The following is a 16759-nucleotide window of genomic DNA, read 5'->3' on the forward strand; positions in this document are numbered from 1 at the left end:
TAAATTTGTTCTTGACTTATCGCAGCCTTCACTCGCTTCTATAGAGACAGAGAAAGAAAGAGAGACAGATAGAGTGAGAGAGAGAACATATTTATTTAGATTTATTCTGCCTTTTACACCTCAAAGCGCAGCTAATACTGCATGTGCTAAAGGGAGGAAAGGTTATAGACATAATGTGATAAGTGTGCATATGTTTTTGTTGTCTTGCAGTTTTTTGTTTTTTTTTTTCCTTTACGAATGTTGCTTGCCAGATGATATCTTGGGTAACAGCCAAGACAGACTGTGATATCAATCGCCTTTATGTCAGACTGTAGGATATACATCTCAGCTAAGACTTTGGTCACGACTGACAGTGTTGACTGGCCGTTTACCATCATCACATCTTCACTGACATACAAAACTGAAATGGTGCCACACGAACCCAAGCAAGCACTAACATCAGCAATGTTGTGTACTAGCTTAATCTAGTGATTTAAAAATGATTTTCAAAGTTTGTTGGGCTACGTTTTACAAGAAAATACTATTTCAGTCTTTCTAAATTCACATTTAATTGCTTGTGTTACTTGCTGTTTCTTTGTAATTATTTGTGAAATTGGTCACACGTTGGTTTAGATAAGTGTACAATTTTCAGTATTAACTACATCTTTTGCCTCAATAAACTCCCAGTAGGGAGTTGTTAATTTTACGTATTGTGTAGGATTGAGGTATGTAGAATATTGTCATGCAGAATAAAATAAGGGTATTTACAACATGGTTTAATAAATGATCTGCGAGCTATTTTGAGCTTAAACTTCACAGACACATTTTGGGGATACCTGAGACTTAAAGGTGCTAAAGAGGATCTTTTCGGGGACTGAGAAACCAAAGACTGTTAGTGAGTTTTTGAAATGAGCGCATGCGTAAGAACAACCCCCCTCCTTCACAGCTCTTTTCGAGGGAACGCCTCCCAAAACCACCGGCATTCGCTGTGTCGTGTTAGTGGATTCATTATGTCGGACTCACCACAGGTAACTCATAATCTGCAGTTGTTACTCCTGTCTCCTGACAAAAACATTGCACGCGGCACCTGTGGAGTGTGGAAAGTTACTGGAGCGTGCAGCCGCGCACGTCTCGCACAAGGAACGTCATGGCAGTGATTGACAAGCCAGAGGGCCAATCCGCGCACGTCTTTCACAAGGAACATAATGGCAGTGATTGACAAGCCAGAGGGCCAATCGTTTACGCGATGATCGCGTAAACGATCGGCTGATGTTTTTAAGGCCCTACCTCGTGCACAGATGATGTATATTAATATTATTCCTTTCAGTGCACCTAATAAATAGTCTTTTATCAGTTAGTAAAGACAGTTTCAAGTAATATTGCAAAAATGTATAAAACAAAACATCCTCTTTAGCACCTTTAAAGGCACAATATGTAAGATTTTTGTAATAAAATATGAAAAAAACACTTGCACAGTGTGATATATTTCATGCAGCTGTGTTTTTACATTATCCCCAAAGTTCCCAAGGATTGTAAATTAAAAATTCCAATTTTAAATAATGGCTTGTCCCTTGACATTGTCACCTATCAATGACATAATATCCGCGCAATCCCTGGTTTCCACTTGTAGAAACTATGGCAACTCACGTGGACAAAATGCAAAAGTGTTGGCTATACAGCATCTAGCACACCGCTGTTGTGCCGTTCAGTCATCATGGATCACGATTATTCATTGGCAAGTACAGAAAAAACTAAAAAACTATATCAAGTGTGCGTAATTACATCATTCTGTGGGTTATGCTGATAAACTTACGCATACAGTTATATTGTACTTTATTTGTACTGCAGTAACGCTTTTTATCAAGTCTGATGACCACGTCTGTGGCCGTGAAATTAAACACAGTATGTGTTGCACAAAAATATTTAGCCATTACTTGCAAATACTGTGGGTTCTTTCAAATTTACTCTTAGTACAATTGTTTTAAACACATAAAACTGTGCATCATTAACCTACCAAATCATTTGACAAATAGTCACATATCAGTAACAGGCTAATTTAGCATTAAATTTCACGTTCCTTGCAGCAAATTCATTACGATTACATAAAATAGTGTGATTAAACGTACAGATAATACAAAAACAAATTCATTACCTCATCCTTGAACATGATTTGTGAATTGCATACTTCTCTGCATGGTGAAAACAACATTGTTCCACTCTCCTTCACAGCATCATCAAGCTTCGCCTTTGTTATTGTTTTGAAAATGCAACCTCTGGCGGCGAAAACTTACATAGTGTGCTTTTAAATTACATCTTGTAAAAAGGCCCATAACAGTCCCCTTTAATATGTGCTTTATAAGTACTAATGAACAGCCAATATCTAATATGCATGCTAATAAGCAACTAGTTAATAGTGAGATTTAAACTAAAGTGTTACTGTTAAATTTGCTAACCATTTCTGAGTGAAAATTGTTTTAAAGTAAATCCTACTCTTCAGTGTACACTTCATACTCTATGATCAGATCAAACTAAATGAATTTTAATACCAGGGACAAACACATTAAACAGTTAAAGACTGCCGATTTTGCCCCACAACCAAGAAATGCTTTACAATTACCAAAAATTATTTTCTTTAGTCAAATCTCCCTCAAGTGAAAGGTCATGCTTGATGGAGATGGAGGCTGCTTAACTTTAATCAAACCTCTCTGTGTGTGCATGTGCCTGATAATGTTATCTACATGTGGTAAAGAGACACATTCATCAATAGCATTTGGGAGTAAGGCTTGATAAAACACATGCTGTACCACTGTGAAAAAAAAATACTTGTTTTTGATAGAATTGCCAGCAAAATGGAATGATTAAATGAAGTAGCTTTAATCAGGGAGTTATGAGAGCTCAGCATGGAGTCTCAGTGCCATGGTAGGAATTAATTGGCACAACTGAGCTGTACCTCATATTACAGTTACTCTTTCGCTCATGCACACACACACACACAAAGTCATGTTTCAAGACTACAAACCTTTACTGATTCTGGATAGTTTATCAAACAAGTCTGTATGTGTGCTTGTGAACATATTTCAAAGGCTAAACGCAGTTAATGCGTAAAGTTTGTCTGCCCCATGCGCTCATGTGTGTTCCCAGCACAGTTTGCTGTCATTTGTGTGTGAGCTTTCCTGAGCATTTGGTAAGGAACCATCTGAACAGAAAACAGTTGGATCCTCTAAATGAGTTTATGTGCCACGCATTGTTTGGATATGCCAGATGTCAGTGTTTCTCACATAAGCCATACTCTAAGATATGCTTGTGTGGTAATGAATCTAGCAACAGCTCCCTCACTGTTGTGCTGGAATAGAAGAATAGGAAGTCAATAGTGGCGCAGCATGAGTGTGTAAAATAACAACACATCTACCTACTGGTATACGTAGCATCTGTCACTTAATATTTCATAAAGTTACATTCTGTGATCCTTAAACTTGGATAAACCGTACATGTTTGGAAAGAATTCAACAGTATGACTCAACACACTTGGCACTTTCCAGGAATAAGGTAAAATTTGGTGCCCAATTACTTTTTTTTTTTTTTTTAAAGGATTTCATGCATAAATAAGTACACTGTTGTATTATGTGCTGCATGATGTACCCGCAGTACAACATTTCTTAAAACCGTCAAATCATTTGGACCCTTTCTAACATCCTGGCAGGATGTAAACAGTCTCATCATTTTTAAACAATAAAATGATCATTAAAAAAAAAAAAAAAAAAAAAAAAAATCTCAATTCATGATTATGTCTTTTCTGACTAAGTCTATATGGCTAAATCTCAGACCTTGATTTATACCCTATTCATAAAAGGGTCCACACACTCTGAAGAGCAGTGTTTCCTTGACTTACTGTGGCACAAAAGCATCATTCACTTTAGAATCAAGAAGTTTTCAACTTCAAGTTCAAACTGACAACAATAACAAGCCTTAAGCAGTGCAAGTTACTTAGCACCTCTTCTGTTTCAATTAGCGTAGCTCCTTTTAAACTCACTCTTTCTTCATCTCAAACACTCAAGGCTAAAAAAAAAAATCTATCCATTTTTAACCTTAAAGCACTTGCAACTTCCCAATACTTGTAGAGCTGTAAAACACTTCCCAAAATACACATTTCTTAATTCTAGCAGCCTGTAAAGGCAGCCTGTAAAATAATGCGTTTCAAACGCATTAAGATATTCTACTGCTTAGAAAGGTGAGGACTTTAATTTCTTCACTGAAGTAGGCCAGCAGTCTATCATTAGCATAATGGTATCTATCTCATACCAGTGATTAGCCTCTGATGAAAAGCCTTTTCTGTCCAGATTATGGCCCAGGACACTTAAGAAGAACCATGAAATATGAACCTAAAAAACCACAGCTGTGAGCAAGTGTGCACCTTTGAGAAACAACGACTTAACTACGACTTCATCTTAGTAGCTGTTTGACCCGTATTATAAGCTGAGAAAGAGTCTCTCTTCTGGAAGAAATGTATCTAATGGAGTTTTATTTTACTCTAAAAAGGACAGAAAATGAATGACAAGCGTTTATAGCAAAGGCCTGACATTAAAGACATATTAAACTATCAGTATCCAGTATAGATTTCAAATTGGAAAGTGATTTATGCATATTTTTACAGAGTGCATTTAAAGTAATCACATTCCTCTGTATTAATTCATAACCTGACCCACAATTCCTCAAATGTACGGTCAGCCCTTGAACCGTCAAATTATAAATGCTTTTAAACTTATGACTTTCCAATCACTTTTTCCAACTGGAATGCGTAAATTTTACACAGATGGCTACTTCAAAAAAAAAAAACATTCCTATGCAGATGAGGTTTTTCCTAATTACCATACATTAAATATGCCAGCCATTATGTCAGTAAGCAAGGTGTGTGTATCAGACTTTCACAATTCTTCAATGTCAAGGTTTATTATAATTATTATTATTTATTTTTTTGATGGCTAGTCTCTCTCTATCTCTCTCTCCCATTCTCTCCTTCCCTGTCGTCTTGTGTGAGGGTCAGTGCTGTCTCTGTAATCAGATCATCTTCATTTATCCAGCTCTAATTGTGAGACTCACACCCTGTGGCTAAATTAAATCATTTCTCCCTTTCTAAACCTGCAGTAATTATGCACCTATGAATTATTTATAGGACAAGTATAGATATAATAATTTTTAATCAACTTTCAGCTGGTGAGGGATGGACAGCAGAGTGAGTGTGTGTGTGTGTGTGTGTGTGTGTGTGTGTGTGTGTCACCGTATGTTCATCTGTGTGCTGAAAGCTGATGCTCCTGCTTTCTCTCTACTTCCTGTGTGCCGTTGTCATGGCAATGTGTGTGTGTCAACACAGAGTTTGATTTTCACTGACTAATTTGGCTAATTAACGGTGTGACTGTTGCACTGTGGGATGCGCAGCCTTGTGCATGCATCTCTCCGAGGACATAAAATCCCAGGGATTGCTGCTGTTTCATTAGTGGAAGTTGTGCTTCTGCCTCTCAAATGTGGGGAAAAAAGAGTCTTTGGCCCAGGTTTACCCGGTTAGTTGCATTAATACTGTCAGAGGATTTCATTCACTAAACAGAGCTTTCACATTAAAATGTATGCCCTTGCCAGATAATTTTATTCACAGCAACTTATTGTAGTCAAGGTATCAGAAATCAGAATTTAATAATTGGCTCCCTTGTCAATTCATGAGCTGGAATTTGAATTTAACTGGCCAATGAATGTTGATTTGGATATGAGTGACAGGAATGATAAGAATTTCATTAATCTAACACATTTTGTGATGAAACATAATAATATCAGAAACATCGATTAATGTGCCCGTTTCAATAAAGACATCAAATCATGTGATTATATTTTAAAATGTATTGTTTTAATACATAACAATACTAAAATATATATATTTTTTACATAATTCAAAATATATACGTTTATATACTAATATAAATACTAATACTATACTGTATATCTTCATATATACTACCGTTCAAAAGTTTTTTTAAAGAAAAATATTTTTATTCATTAAGTATGTATGTATGTATGTATTAAACTGATCAATAGTGACAGTAAATACGTTTTTATTGTTACAAAATTTCTATTTTCTATTTCAAATAAATTATGTTCTTTTGAACTTTCTATCCAAAGATTCCTGAAGAAAAAAAAAACAGCTATGAAAAAAATATTACACAAATATTTTCAACATTAATAAAAAATATTTCTTGAGCATCAAATCAGCATATTAATATGATTTTGGAACAATCATGTGACACTGAAGACTGGTGGTAATACACTATATTGCCAAAAGTATTGGGACGCCTTTACGTGCACATGAACTTTAATGACATCCCATTCTTAATCCGTAGGGTTTAATATGACTGTGGAATATTTAGTAGTGAGGAAATTTCATGAAAGCACTTATTGCACAGGTGGCAGCCTATCACAGTACCATGCTTGAATTCACTGAGCTCCTGAGAGCGACCCATTCTTTCACAATTGTTTGTAAAAGCAGTCTGCACGCCTAGGTGCTTGATTTTATACACCTGTGGCCATGGAAGTGATTGGAACAGCTGAATTCAATGATTTGGAGGGGTGTCTCAATACTTTTGGCAATATAGTGTATATACAGTACGCACACACACTGATTCTTAATTCTGGATAGTGCGCAAACCTGCAAATCACACATTTCTGTTGAGCTTCAGGAATAATATCAACTACTTTGCCTGTGATGTATACTGACAATGCAAAAGCTCATGAGAACACATATATATATATATATATATATATATATATATATATATATATATATATATATATATAAATTTCACTTTTTTAACTTTAGTTAGTGTGTAATGTTGCTGCTTGAGCATAAACAGTATCTGCAAAGTTACAGCACTGAAAGTTCAATGCAAACTGAGATATTGCCTTTTAAATGTATGGCAGTTTAATGCCTACAAAATTGACTGGTTTGGACTTCAACAAGCTTCTTCCCGGGTTGGTGACATCATAAACCCTGCAATTAACATAAACCCTGCTCATAGGAAAACACGCAAACAAAGTGGTCGAGACCATGTCGCACGGCATTATGGAAGCGTAAGAGTTGTCTACACCGGACATGCGCAGCACGACGCAATGTGTCAAAAGATAATAGAACCCATTATAATCAATGATATTGTCTACACTGGATGTGGTGCGGAAGACAACTTCCAGAAGGCTATTACTGAAAGATGAAGCAGTTGCCACTTTAAAATCAGAAGCTGCTGTTTATGGGCCCCAAACTATAAGTACGTTTTATTGTTTGTACATGTCTTTTAAATGTATAATGTTGCTATTTTTTGGTTGCATCAAGGATGTAAACAAAGACCAACGCGTTTTTGCTTCGCTAGCCAGTTAGCTAAATTCTATTAAATACATATGCAACAAATACCAACAAACTTCTATGTTCGTAGACAAACAGTTCTTCATGCTATAAATTAAACAATACCTTTACAAAAATGCTACTACTCAGTCATGTATTCAGCTACAGTAAAGCTTTAATCAGGATAAAACCGTATATTGAAACCTAACAAACAGCAGTAACATTTACAAGTGACAGCATATCTAAACACTTTGACAAGTACAAACGGAAATACTTACCATTTATAAACATCCTTTAAAAATCATGCTTGCAGAGGTTCTGCTTGACCCTCTTCATCATTACTGCTATCTGGGTCTGATTCGGGTTCAATTTGATACGGCAATATAGACGCCATTATTTACATTTCCACTGAAGCACATGTAACAACTAATGGTAAGGGGCGTGGCGTTTCCAGACGCTTCAGCGAATCAAAATACACTGGGCCACCTAACCAATCTGAGCACATTGCATATTTCGGAGGGAGTGGTATCATAGAACCAGGAAGTCAAAAGGAAGTTTTTTTGTTTTTTTAAACTAAGCATTAAGACATGTTAAACTGTCCCCCATAAACACAATTAAGCCTAGAAAATACCACTGAACCACCCCTTTAAATCTCTCACACATGCTCAAATCTTAGAACATTTACTACATTCCCCCTTCTCTAGGGAACAATCTCAAATTTTAAACATAGTAGCTCCTGGTAAACACACTGTCTGAAACAACAGCCAATTGCTAAAATTAATTTCATTTTATTTATGTATATGTGTATGTATGTATTTAGCTCTAATATTCTCCTTTTGGGCTACTGTACCTAAAGTTTTGTTGTCGCAATGTGGTAATGGAGATCTCAGCTTCCCGCTAGTGAAGGACCATGTAATAACGGTAGGCCAAGAGTGCCCAGTAAGTATCATGATTCTTCAGCAGGCCTTGATTGTTTTCACAACCCTCATTACAAAGTATGGACCACTGGTTACAGTCTGCAGAAAAAGGCTGAATCTCAGCTGAAAAGAATCCTGGACCATTATCAATTATTACAATCTCTAGAGAAAATATCCTTCAGTGGCCTGGATTACACCTTAAGCTGGAGTACCTAAAGTAATAGTCAATGACCGAACGACATTTTAAGGACAACAATGTTACCCAGAGCTGCATAGATTATAGGGGTGCAACGGTTCAAATGGTTATCATCATGGTTTTAGGGTCACAGTTTTGCTACAGTTTGGTATGTGGCCTTAGGAAAACAGTGAACAGTAGGCGACATGTAAGCGAGTAAATACAGGAGAAATATGGCAAAGTCATTTCAAAGTGCCACACTTCCTGTTGCCAACAAGGTGGCGCTTTGACTGTTGATATGAAGATGTCTTTAGGCCAGGACTATTATCAAACATGTAAAGTTTGGAGCAGATCAGACATTGTATGCCTGAGGTACAACAACTTCCTGTTTCGTGGCGTTAATCACATACATTAGCACTTAGCCAAGTGTTGCATGATTCAACTTGTTTCTACTATGTTTGCTACTTCATGGCATATTGGAATGTGTTTCTGGGAGCGAATTACAGTGTAAAGCATGCCATCTCCTGTTGCCAGCAGGTGGTACTATGACTAACTGAATATTGGAATATAAATGTCTTTAGGCCAGGACTCTTATCACATATGTAAAGTTTGGCACACATCGGACATTGGCTGAATCCCAAATGGTACACTTCTATGCACTTTCGGTTTTGTGGACTTACAGTGGCTGCCACGTGTCCGTTAAGTCCACGAGACCGTAGCGTGTCCCATTTATCATTTTAGGTTTCAGAAGGGTTCTCGCAAGTGCCCCCTTTGTGGCCGCTATGCACCCTCGATGCGCACTTCAGTTGAGCCCGCGAGTTTGCGAGCTACACAGAGGACTTTACCCGGCAGTCAAAGCAGCATTATGTCATCAGAGGAAGACCGTGTGGGTTTAGGGTGCCATTTGGGATTCAGTCATTGTATGCCTGAATTACAAGAGCTTCCTCTTTCATGGCGAAACATCAAACTTTGTCAGTCCGCCACAGACACCGCCCTTCAACGAAAACTGAAGATCATCGGAATTTAACATCACTAAGGCCTTAAGATTAGACTGACAACATATGATGTTTATCTGGTTTAATCTCTATGAGGAGTTAATCACAGTGTAAAACATGTCATTTCCTGTTACCCACAGGTGGCATTATGACTGTAACTGAATATCGGCATGTAGATGTCTTCAGGCCAGGACTTCAGTGAAAACTCAAGATCTTCACAATTTAATGTCGCAAAGGCCTTAAGATTACACTGACCAAATATGATGTTGATTTGATTAAAGCTCTAGGAGGAGTTCGTTAAAGTACAACGTGTGGAAATGGCAAAAACTGCAAATATTTTGCAGAGAAAACTCAAAATATCTCATTTCCTGTTGGGTTTTCAGATTTTGGACCCAGGGACTTTTTTGTAGGTATTGGGCCGTTACACGCGTCTACCGAATGTCATACCTGTACGTGAAATGTGGTGCGCAGAGTGCTTAAAGGATTAGTTCACTTTAAAATTAAAATTTCCTGATAATGTACTCACCCCCATGTCATCAAAGATGTTCATGTCTTTCTTTCTTCAGTTGAAAAGAAATTAAGGTTTTTGATGAAAATATTCCAGGATCTTTCTCCATATAGTGGACTTCAATGGAGCCCAAACGGTTGAAGGTCAAAATTACAGTTTACAGTGATCTCAGATGAGAAATAAGGGTTTTATCTAGAGAAACCCTCACTCATTTTCTATTTTTTTTTTTTTTTTAAATATATACATTTTAACCATAAATGCTTATCTTGAACTAGCTCTCTTCTTCTTCTCTATTTGAATTCCAGCAGTGTAGACACTGCTAAGTGTATTACTGCCCTCCACAGGTCAAAGTTAGAACTAAATTGTCATATACAATATTCTAGTGCAAGTATATAACAATTAGTTCAAACTTTAACCTGTGGAGGGCAGTAATACACTTAGCAGTGTCTACACTGCCGGAATTCTAATAGAGAAGAAGAAAAGAGCTAGTTCAAGATGAGCATTTATTGTTAAAACTTATATATATATATATATATATTTTTTTTTTTTTTTTTAGAAAATGAGCAGTGGTTTCTGAAGATAAGACCCTTATTCCTCATCTGGGATCGTGTAGAACGTTTTGAAGCTGCAATGAAACTGTAATTTTGACCTTTAACCGTTTGGGCTCCAATGAAGTCCACTATATGGAGAAAATTCTGGAATGTTTTCATCAAAAACCTTAATTTTCAACCTTTTAATTCTTCATTGTATAAATAAAGATTAATCATTATTAATTACTAATTAAGTTACAAAAGCTATGAGCAGTGAGTGATTTCCTTGTCTTTTGTTGTTTGATTAACAATAAAAACACATACAGACAGCAGGAATATTAGGCTGCTGTCACCTTAAGACATAATCCAGTACACTGATACTGAACACATGCATTCTTTCTCGAGTGTATAAGTTCACTTATAAGTTCATAACCTACTATGTTTACTAGGATACTCGCCAAGATGGGCATGTTGATAATTTTTGCATGAATGTGTCCGTTTAAGCACAAGACTTGATTGCACAAATCTTCTTACAGAGCATGAGCTCTCTTTCGTGTCTTGCGCTAGAATCTTTAAATTGGTTTAAATGAGTTTAGTTTAAACACAGATAGCAATGTGTGCTGTTCAGTTCTCACCTGCGCTTGCGTGCTATCAACACCTGGGTGACGACGGCGTAAATGCCTGGTCATACTGTATAGAGCATACGGCACTCGCATTGAACAAAGCTGAAGGGAAGCCAGAATGTGTATCCATCAACAGAAAAATACATTAGGTAACTCTGTGTCTGTTTTATTTATTTTCAACAAACCTTATTATAGATGCGTATGCATCGTCAGATTTGAGATGAACCGCGGTACAAGTGTGTACCGAACCATTTGTGGAGGACGGTATGGTTTGATTTTTTTACCGAGAACCGTTAAACCTCTAACAGATAATATGGATGATATCATTGGTCCTGAGTAATGGGATTTAAATACAACTTCATTCACGAGGTCATGCCTAGAAATCTTCTTATATCCGAAACATTTGTGGCCTACAAACAGATCTTCAGACAGAGCAACTGAACACGTCTCATTTAGAGTTAGATTTGTTTTTCAAAGTCATGACAGGACCAGTGTAAGCCGTTCATCATGTTGGGATTTATCTTTTCACACAAACTAACAAATCATCCGCATGGCAAGTCACCCCTGTTAGTCCATCTAAGAGTTGAGACATGCATCTCTGGAAGAGCTCTGGACTAGAGCTGATGCCAAAGGGTAAGAGCAGAGCCAAATGGTGTGCCAGAAGAATCTGCCAGAAGCAGGACTGTGCATCTAAGCAGGACTGTGCATCTAAATTGAAAAAAGAAACAAACAAAAAACAATTGTTCATAAAAAGTTGCTTCATTCCACTGAGCCAGTAATTGTGCTGCTGATGATAATATTATGCAGCTCTCTGTACACTGCCTCATTGAGCTTAGTTAGATCAACGCATATTGTATTTTTTATTTTTTTGGGGTGGGGGGGTTTACCGGCACAAAATTCTCTTGGCCATTCTATCCTTTAAATTACTCTCATTTGTTCTATATGCTCTAGTTCCCACTTACATTTCTCCCCAATTTGCACTTTGAACGCAGTTGTGACTGCATGACACAGTGTCCACAAATTCTGTATTCTCACACCAACATTGTATGGAACTCCACGGTAAATTTCTCACAACCACAGCTAGTGGTCTTTTACCTTAGATTTCATGGAATTTTATATAACAGTGTGGTCATAATGGGCATAGACTACAGTTCAAAGCTTTCAGGTCAGTAAACTTTTGTAATACTTTACAATAAGGTCCCCATAGTTAATGTTATTTAATGCATTACCTAACATTAACTAACAATAAGCATTACCTTTGTTACAGTATATATGAATCTTTGTTCATGTTAGTTAAAGGGGACCTATTATGCAAAATTCACTTTTATAAGGTGTTTGAACACCGATGTGTGTCCACAGTAAGAACAACCAGCCTGGTAAAAATCCACTCACCACTCATTTATTTTTTTTTTTTATAATTTTCATAAATCAAAAGCAGTCTCTTCAAACGAGTTGATTCAGATCACCCCTACGATGGCGTTATCACCACCGAGTGAGAAGCACTAGAGATCTGCTACCCGACCCGAGCCTGACGGGTCCTGAAGAACTCGTGGGTTTTGGGTCGGGTTGAGGTTTCATGAATAGCTTCGTGTTCGTAACAGGTTCGGGTTTATTACTAAGAAAAACTATATAAACTATATAAGGTTTGCATGCCGGCTGCTGTGTTGTGGCCGAAAGAGCGTGCGAGATTGGGAGCACATTTATATATAATTTATATAGGCTATTAACAGAACTGTTTTGTGCATGTGTTCTCGCTCTTGCGCGCTCTTTCGGTAACAACACAGCACACGGCACGGCACTCAAACCTTCAGCTAGGCCTGTGTGTGCGATAACACAAAAATTACTGAGGAAAAACATATTACATTGCCAAATGCAGGGAAAGCTGCACTACAAATTCCACCGAATAATAGGAAAAATATTCATCAGATAAAGTCACTTCTCATCTTTGCAGCATAACAGGTGAGCTAGGGTATAGCACAAAATGAAACACAAGCCTTTAAAATTACTACACAATAATGTTTGTGTGAAGTGAATAAGTGTAAACTGAGCACAGCGCAGTTTTTGAGATTTCAGGAATCCCCTATTCAAATAGATACGACTTGGTCTTGGATGCCCGAAATAGCTGCCCGGAGGCATTGCAAATATGGCCGCCGAGTGAACAGACTTTCTTGTAAGGGACTTTGACTCCATTACATGCAGCTTTGTTTGTTATTTGGATGACAAAAGGTTTTTAGGTTGCTCTGTCTCAACAGTTGTTTCAGTCATCTATGTCAAAATGAGTGAGATGACCAATCAAATCAAAGAAGCCAGGTCTTACTGTTCACAGAAGACGAATATGCCCAATGCTTTAGTTTTCCCTCTGAAAAAGTGCATGGAAAGTAGCAGCTAAGTTAATTTAATGAACATTCTTTAAAAGATCTTCTTTTGTTTTCAGCAGGAACAATTTGAGGTTGATTAAATGATGACAGAAATTTTTTGGGTGAACTATACCTTTAACTACTTCATTAAGGAAAACAGCTAACACTGTGCATATACACTGATCAGGCATAACATTATAACCACCTTACTAGTATTGTGTTGGTCCTCCTTTTGCTGCCAAAACAGCCCTGACCCGTCAAGGCATGGACTCCACTAGACCCCTGAAGGTGTGCTGTGGTTTCTGGCACCAAGATGTTAGCAGCAGATCCTTTAAGTCCTATAAGTTGCGAGGTGGAGCCTCCATGGATCGGACTTGTTTTCTATGGACATCCCACAGATGCTCGACTGGATTGAGATCTGGCGAACTTGGAGGCCAAGTCAACACCTCAAACTCGTTGTTATGCTCCTCAAACCATTCCTGAACCATTTTTGCTTTGTGGCAGGGTGGATTATCTTGCTGAAAGAGGCCACAGCCACCAGGGAATACCGTATCCATAAAAGTGTGACCATGGTCTGCAACAATGCTTAGGTAGTTGGTACGTGTCAAAGTAACATCCACATGGATCCCAAGGTTTCCCAGCAGAACATTTCCCAAAGCATCACATTGCCTCCGCCGACTTGCCTTCTTCCCATTGTGCATCCTTTGTGCCATGTGCTCCCCAGGTAAGCGTCAAACAATTAAAAAAAAAAAAAAAAAAAACATGATTCATCAGACCAGGCCACCTTCTTCCATTGCTTCATGGTCCAGTTCTGATGCTCACGTGCCCACTGTTGGCGCTTTCGGGGGTGGACAGGGTCAGCATGACTGGTCTACGGCTATGCAGCCCCATATACAACAATTATATTGTATTCTGACACCTTTCTATCAGAACCAGCATTAACTTCTTGAACAATTTGAGCTACAGTAGCTCGTCTGTTGGATCGGACCACACGGGCCAGCCTTCGCTCCCCATGTGCATCACTGAGCCTTGGCCGCCCATGACCCTGTCGCCGGTTCACCACTGTTCCTTCCTTGGACCACTTTTGATAGATAATGACCACTGTAGACCGGGAACACCCCACAAGAGCTGCAGTTTTGGAGATGCTCTGACACAGTCGTCTAACCATCACAATTTGGCCCTTGTCAAACTCATTCAAATCCTTACACTTGCCCATTTTTCCTGCTTCTAACACATCAACTTTGAGGACAAAATGTTCACTTGCTGCCTAATATATCCCACCCACTAGAGATAATCAGTGTTATTCACTTCACCTGTCAGTGCTCATAATGTTATGCCTGATCGGTGTACAGTATAGTCACGTGCTAAATCTAACATTTCTTTGTTGTTTTTTTACTTTATAGGAAGTGCAAATAAGAATAGACAGGTCAAAACAATTGCATTAGTGGCGTTATTACTTACTGAGTGATGCACAAGCTTTACTCTTCAATGCAAAAGCTCATACATAACAGAACCTCTTCTAAATCTCCAACATTACTGAACATTAAACGGTTTCTCTTTACTCAAAAAAATAACACTTTCAACATTTACTCTTTCAATTCAGGCACATGCAAAGCATGCTGGAAATTAAAAGCAAAATGCCAGCAAAAATGATTCAAGTACAAAACAAAACAAAAAGATTACAAAACCAAAACAAAAAGATTAATTCAACTTCCATTTTACTAATGTAGGTGGATTAAACATAATGAGATGTTCAGTGTCCATGGTGCTTTAGCTCGTCTAAATTAAATTAAACAAGCAGCAAAAAATTATTTTGAGTGCATTATTACCCCGGACATTTTCACTAAACTTTTCTTCAGCAAGTTTTACTGTATCTATCCACTACACAAGCTGTAAGGCCCAAGAACTGAAACTTTTATGAAGACTAGTTGACTGATTGTGCTTTTGCTTTACTTGTCCTTCCTGTAGCGAAGTATTACTAGAGCCATAAAGTTATGCTGCTATCAAAGGCTCATCCCTTACATTAAAATAGCTTTGTGAGAATAGCTGTGACTGCAGCTCTTGTAACTATTTTGAATAAGATAATGTCCCCATTTAGTGTTATATAAGTGTGCCATCCTGAGTTTATGCATTATTGTTTTTGTTTTTTTTGTTTTTTTTTTTCTTTTCACTGGGCATGAGACTGCATCAACATCACTCTTTTCCTCAGTCTGTGGAGAAATGCTCTACAACATCCTGCTGCTGTTTCACTATCTCACTCCGTTACACTTGGCTGATGCTTCTGCTTACCATTAATGCTCCTGTTGGAGTTTTTCTGGAAGTGTCATGTCTTTTATGCCAATGACAACATATTAAAAAATTCCAAAATTAATGTATGAAGGTATCTGCTGACTCTCCATGTTCTTGTCTATGGCCATTAAACTTGGGCCTCTCAAAAATGACATTATACGTTCTCACAAAATATTCATCAACAATAATACATCGGAACTAACCTGGAATTCCTCAACTCTCTTGTTCACTCTTGACGTTACATGGCACCTTTTGAAGTGTCTTATTCATCTTGGCCACTTTTTGCCATCTGTGCAGTCAAACTTGTCAGGAGCATTGATTTGGAAATATTAATGTGTACGCTGGTGCTTCATCTGCAAACATAAAACAAATGCATCTATTAACTTATACTCTATCTACTCAAACAAATTTCCTGATGTCAGGAAAGCACAAAATGTGTTTGTCCCATATTATTTCATTACAGTACCACTTCTGATGTAGCATAAACTACTGTTTGTTTTTTGTTTGCTGGATACTCTCACGCATTCGCAAATCTTCTCAAAAATAACGATAATATTAAAATGCTATTTATCAATCTAATCCATAATGCTGCGGTCACACCAGACGCGACTTGCGCGAATAAATCGCGCTATTCGCGCGTAGTTGGACGCTTGAACATTTTGAGTTTACTCGCTTCATTCGCGCGTGAAAATCCCTTCACAACAGACGCGAATTCGCGTCATGAGAGTGGCTCTCCCGCTCCTTTATGTGTCCCAGACTCTCCCACTGCTTTCTGCACACTTCCTCTGATTAAACACAACTTGTCAGTGGGGAAATAATTGTAAATTACAGCGAATAAGCTCAATTGGTCGTCTTTAGTTGGCTTGTAGTCTTAATATGTATATATATATATATATATATATATATAGCTCAAATTGAGTAAAGGCCGTTTTTTACAACTTCTAAGATTGTCCGACATCCTCACACACTTTCTTTCAAACACGATCCTTTTTATTTCTGTTTCTATAAATG

The 16759-nt window shown here is 37.7% G+C and overlaps 1 long non-coding RNA gene across 2 annotated transcripts in view; it reads right to left on the reverse strand.

Moving 5' to 3' along the window:
* Positions 1–10851: 10851 nt before the first annotated feature.
* LOC125259447 overlaps positions 10852–16759 on the reverse strand; it is a 33359-nt gene continuing 27451 nt past the window's right edge. For both annotated transcript variants that reach the window (XR_007182808.1, XR_007182809.1), the window contains exons 5-6: positions 15952–16101; positions 10852–11810 (exon numbers count right to left, since the gene is read on the reverse strand). This is a non-coding gene — a long non-coding RNA (uncharacterized LOC125259447). The remainder of the gene's footprint in view (positions 11811–15951; positions 16102–16759) is intronic.

The sequence above is a fragment of the Megalobrama amblycephala genome, linkage group LG23 (genome assembly GCF_018812025.1).
Source record: "Megalobrama amblycephala isolate DHTTF-2021 linkage group LG23, ASM1881202v1, whole genome shotgun sequence".
NCBI lineage: Eukaryota > Metazoa > Chordata > Actinopteri > Cypriniformes > Xenocyprididae > Megalobrama > Megalobrama amblycephala.